This window comes from Olea europaea, chromosome 20 (assembly GCF_002742605.1).
Source record: "Olea europaea var. sylvestris chromosome 20, O_europaea_v1, whole genome shotgun sequence".
Taxonomy (NCBI): domain Eukaryota; kingdom Viridiplantae; phylum Streptophyta; class Magnoliopsida; order Lamiales; family Oleaceae; genus Olea; species Olea europaea.
The window spans coordinates 2226638-2232797 of NC_036256.1; positions in this window are offsets into that span (position 1 = coordinate 2226638).

The following is a 6160-nucleotide window of genomic DNA, read 5'->3' on the forward strand; positions in this document are numbered from 1 at the left end:
GTTTTGTGCCTCTATCCGAAAAAGAATTTGTCAAGATCGCACAAGGCTGCTTGAGCTTTGATTTAAAAAAGAAGTTCCAGGACAAGGAATTTCCCGACCTTTTCCAGTTGAGTGCGAATGTGATTAGGTATGAGCGACTGATAAGAGAAGAAGAACAAATGAAAAATTCTAGTAAAGGGACTTATTACAGAGACCCAAATTTTGACGTTCATACCATCGATGACGAATCATACGATCAGGCCAAAATGTGTTTGGCCGAATTGGTAAAAGGGGATACATATACTTGTCCCATAATGGCCAAGCCTAGACCATCGGGCAAAGATGAGCCCATAAAGGATGGAAACATAAAGGCTAGAACGTTCTCGTTCGATGTGACCAAAGCTGACCTTATATTCGATAAATTATATAGGGATAAGCAAATAAAATTGAGCGATAAGCACAAATTGCCAAACCCTGAACAAATAAAGGGTAAAAAATATTGTAAGTGGCATAATGCATTGTCACATTTGACTAACAATTGCTTGGTTTTCCGTCACGTATTGCAGGATGCTATTGAATCAGGACGAATTACGTTCGACGATAAGAAAAAGATGGCAGTGGACGAGAATCCTTTCCCACAGCCACTTGGGGTGAATATGGTAACGTCTGGGTTCAAGAACAAGTTGCCAAAATTCAAGTTGGTCATAGACGATGGAGAAGAGGATACTAAAACACACCCCAGTGTCTTTGAACGAATCAAAGGGAAAGAACCAAAAAAGGACGAAAACGTCCTGTGTGCAAGGTGTAAAAGGGAAGTAAATGGAGAAACGGAGAAACCAGGGACATGGCAGCATCCTCACCGCCCTGCCTTATTCCCAAACATTCAGCCTGGTAAAGGGCGAGGTACATCATTTTATAGAGGACCGCCTTTTGAAAGGCAGTTCAGACCAGCAGATACTGGAAGAACATTTAGGCCACAACCTCGCCGGCCAAATGTATGGCATTCATTCCAGTACAGCGCAGGAAGGGCAAATACCCTTCGATGAGATGACTAGGACCCAACAAAAGCGTTTCCAGCGAAACTACGGACGGATGATGAGGCAGCAACAAGGAATGCCACATCCTAAAGCGCCTCTATTACTCAAGGTAGCCAATCAGAACGTCCTCAAAGGTAGTAAAGAGACTGGTACAGATGAATCAATGAAAGAACTACCAGAAACCTCTTTTGGGAGGTCAAGGTTTGAGAGAGACAAAAAGGATGAAGAAGATCCAGATCAACCCCTTGCTATCCAAATCGGTACGTTGCCTCCTGTCGTGGCCAATAATTACCTACTGGCCAATGAATTCAAGAATAAAGAAAAGGAAGAAGAGAGGGAGGACAACGAAGGAGAAGCCTGCATGCTGGTATGTGAAGAAGGCCAGACTTCTGGAGAGGCCTACAACGATGAAGAGGACGATGGGATGATAGACATTGAAGAAGAGATCGACCTAGAAGCAAAAAGGAAAAAGAGGGAAGTATCGCGCAACACTCTGTTTAAGCAACTACACCAAGAGGGAGTTCACGAAGTAGACTTGTTGGGGGAGCCATCTGGGCGTCCTTTCGACTTCTACGTACTATACGGGACACCCAAAAGGAAGAAGAGAGTACCTTGCTCTGAAAAGTATGGGTCACCTCCAAGGATAATGCCCCCTCCCACAGGTTGGATAACTGATGAGGAAGCATTAGAAAAAAGTAAGAAGGAAATTCGGAAGACAGAGGATCAGCGTGACATACTACACGTCGACCTATCACAAGGGGATAATTCGACAGAAAACAAGCAAGAAGTAGAAATAGAAGCTGTCGAAAAGGTTGTTTTTAAACGGCCAGCCATGAAATTGACAAAGCACCTGAGGCCATTATACGTTAAAGCTCTAGTTAACGGCGTCCCAGTGGCAAAGGTGCTTGTCGATAATGGAGCGGCTATAAACACCATTCCATCCAGGATGATGAGAAAGTTCGCAAAGATAGAGGGTGATATAATTCCTACAGAAGTCATCCTCACTAGCTTCAATGGAGGAGCAACTTCAGCCAAGGGAGTTATGCCTTTAGACGTAACTATAGGTACGACTACTAGGACCACTGTCTTCTTTGTAATAGATGGTCCTACTAGTTACAATGTGCTCCTAGGAAGAGATTGGATACACGGAAGCCGCTGTATACCCTCGTCGCTCCATCAATGCCTGATTTTTTGGAATGACAAAGGTGAAGCAGAGGTGGTACAAGCCGATCATAGGCCTTTTGTCGCGAAAGCAAACTCGGTGGAAAAGTTCATGTACGAAGGAAACTATGAACCTGTCAGAGTGGTACAAGATGGGGAAGAAACTCAGGTTGTCGCGCAAAGCGAAAAACCATTCTCGGTGGACGCACTCACTGAGATGTTCAAACAGATGAGGCCAAATATAGTGGCCCTGGAAGAGCCAGTGATTGGCAAAAGAATAATCAAGGAATCTTGAATGGATTCTGAGTTGCAAAAGCAAATGGCCGATATTCAGGCCTTCAAAGCCAGACTGATGGCTTTCAATAAAGAATGCAATAACAAAGCGAAGGAAGAGACTGCCCTAAAAGCGCTGAAGGACAAGTTGGCAGTATTCGAGTTAGAGCAAAGCCTTGGCCGAGAAGTCAACAAGGTGGACTGTTTGGAAGAGGAAGTACTTACAAAAGAACTAGACGACGAAGTGATGCGGATTGCCAAACCTGGATACGCTCAAGCGCAAGACCCTCTGATCAAAGTAAATATTGGCGATGAAGGAGAAGATCACCCAACGTTCATCAGCCAGATGCTCGACCAAGAGGTTAAAAACAAATTAATCGCTTTGTTAAAAGAGTACAAAGATTGTTTTATTTGGGAATACGAACAAATGTCTGGTTTAGATAGAGACTTAGTGGAACATAGATTACCAACTAAGCCTAATTTTAAACCTCATAGGCAACCTCCTAGGCGTTTTTCTCCTAATGTACTCCCTGAAATTAAGAAAGAGATAGAGCGATTATTGAAAGCAGGTTTTATAAGAACAGCCAGATATGTTGAATGGTTGTCGAATATTGTGCCAGTAATAAAAAAGAATGGTAAACTAAGGGTGTGTATAGACTTTAGAAATTTAAACATAGCTACACCCAAAGATGAGTATCCAATGCCCACGGTGGATTCCTTAGTAGATTCAACTACCGGACATGTCATGTATTCTTTCATGGATGGGTATTCAGGATACAATCAAATCTATATAGCTGAAGAAGACATACACAAAACTGCCTTTAGATGCCCTGGGTCTCTAGAATGTTTCGAATGGGTGGTTATGCCTTTCGGCCTAAAAAATGCAGGGGCAACTTATCATAGGACTATGAATTTAATCTTTCATGACATGATAGGCAAGTTTGTTGAGGTGTATATGGATGATATAGTGGTCAAGTCCATTAAAGAAGATGACCATTTCGAACAGTTAAGATGTTCGTTTGAACGAATGAGGCAATATAAGTTAAAGTTGAATCCCTTGAAGTGTGCATTTGGTGTTAATGCAGGGAACTTTCTTGGTTTCTTAGTACACAAGAGAGGGATTGAACTTGACAAAAATAAAGCGAAGGCCATCTTAGAAACCAAACCACCTAGCAATAAAAAAGAGTTGCAAAGGTTTCTAAGCCAAGTAAATTTTTTAAGACGCTTTATTTCTAACTGTGGAGGGCGAACTAAAGTCTTTTCGCCGCTATTAAAGCTGAAAAATCAGGACGAATTCGTCTGGAAAGAAGAATATCAAAAGGCTTTTGAAAGCCTGAAGACATATCTATCAAATCCACCAGTGTTGGTGTCACCAATCTAGGGACGGCCAATGAAAATGTATGTATCGGCTGAAAAAGAATCAATAGCTGGAATGGTCGCACAGGAAGACCAATTTGGTGAAGAAAGGGCAATTTATTACTTAAGTAGACGGTTAACGAAATGTGAATGTAATTACTCTGCTGTTGAAAAATTGTGTCTAGCACTGTATTTTACATATACAAAATTAAGGGCTTATTTACGGCCCGTAACCGTTTATTTAATTTCTAAAGTAAATTTAGTCAAGTATATGTTCTCGCGCCCTATTTTACACAAAAGGGTAGGCCTTTGGACACTAGCTTTATCAGAGTTCGAAATACAATATATACCTCAAAAGGCAGTCAAAAATCAGGCTTTGGCTAATTTTCTAGCCGATCATCCATGCCTTGACATGCCTGAAGAAATCGAATTAGAAATCAATTCGTTCGAATTAAAACCTTGGGTGTTGTATTTCGATGGATCAAAAACTTCTAAAGGTGCAAGAGCAGGAGTAGCATTGATTAATCCTTTAGGGATTTGCTACAAGTTTGCATTCACCTTAGACAGAATGTGCACCAACAATCAGGCCGAATATGAAGCTTTAATTGTAGGCCTAGAACTAATGGTAGATATGGGAATAAGAAATGTGATCGTTAGGGGCGATTCTCAATTGGTGATCCATCAATTGATCGGTGATTTTAAATGTCAAAGTGATTCCATTATAAGTCAGTACGAGATCGCCCAAGAATTACGAGAAGAATTCGATCAAGTAGAACTCCAATGCGTTAATAGGATGTATAACGACATGGCAAATGAGTTAGCCCAAATGACATCAGGGTACTCAAAAGTTTTGAATTGGAAGTCTACTTGTGAATATGGAATCATATTGCCCGTGATTCAAAGAAGGGCGAGGAAAATTGAATTTCACTGTATACAAGATGGAGATGCAGTGGATTAGAGAACAGAGATTAAAGGGTTCCTTAAAGAACCTAATGGAGGGATTAGCAGAAAGACGAAGCTATGTTTGCTGAATTACACACTAATAGATGAAGAGCTGTTTAAGAAACGCTCTGATGGTGTATTACTAAAGTGTGTAAGTTTGCAAGAAACCAAGACGATCATTTTTGAAGTGCACGAAGGGATATGTGAAGCTCATCAAGCTGGTCAAAGGATGAGGTGGTTAATTATTAGGAGTGGATATTTTTGGTCAAAGATGGGAGAACTATGCGTTCAGTATGCAAAAAGTTGTTTAGCATGCCAAAGACATGGTCCAATACAAAGGGCGCCAGCACGAGAGATGACACCTATTATTAAACCTTGGCCGTTCAAAGGTTGGGCGATAGATCTGATAGGGAAGATTTACCCTCCATCGTCCAAGCAACATACTTTTGTTATAGTTGCAACCGACTATTTCACCAAATGGGTAGAGGCGGTACCTTTGAAAGAGATCACCCAAAAGAATGTTATAGAGTTTATTTGTGATCACATTATTTATAGGTTTGAAATTCCACAAACTTTAATGGTAGATCACGGAACATCCTTGAATGGGGATCAAGTGAACAAATTTTTGAGCGAGTTTGGGATTAAATTAGTAAACTCCACACCGTATTACGCTCAATTCAACGGACAAGCGGAATCTTCTAATAAGATTCTAAAAAATATCATCAGAAAGATGATAGATGAAAACGCCAGAAATTGGCACGAATGTTTGAACAAGGCCTTATGGGCTTATAGAACATCACCTCGGTCAAGTACCAAAGTTACACCTTTCCAACTTGTTTATGGACAGGAGGCCGTTTTGCCTATGGAAATCAACGTGCAATCAATTCGAGTGTGCTTGCAACATAAGTTGAATGATGATAAGTATGCCGAATCACTAGTTCAAAATTTATTAAGTTTAGATAAATTGAAGTTGGACGTCTTAGATAGGTTGCAAGTTCAAAAACAAAGAATGGCTAAATTTTATAATAAAAAAGTTATAGCCAAGTCGTTCAGCCTGGGTGAGCTAGTTTGGAAGACGATACTCCCTTTGGATACCAAAGATCCAAAGTACGGGAAGTGGTCGCCCAATTGGGAAGGACCATACAAAATAAACAATGTGTTGCTTAATGGAGCGTACCACTTGGAAGATCTAGACGGCACCAAGCACGTAAGATTCATTAACGGCAAATATTTGAAAAAATATGTTCCTTCTTTATGGGAATGTGAACAGATAAAAACATAACCAAACATTCTGGACGATCAAAAGATAATAAAGACAGAGCGAAATACGTTCGAATAAAGTTCTTTATTATCAAACGTTCATTACAAGAATACAAAAGGTACAATTGATGGACGTGCTACAAAATACAACT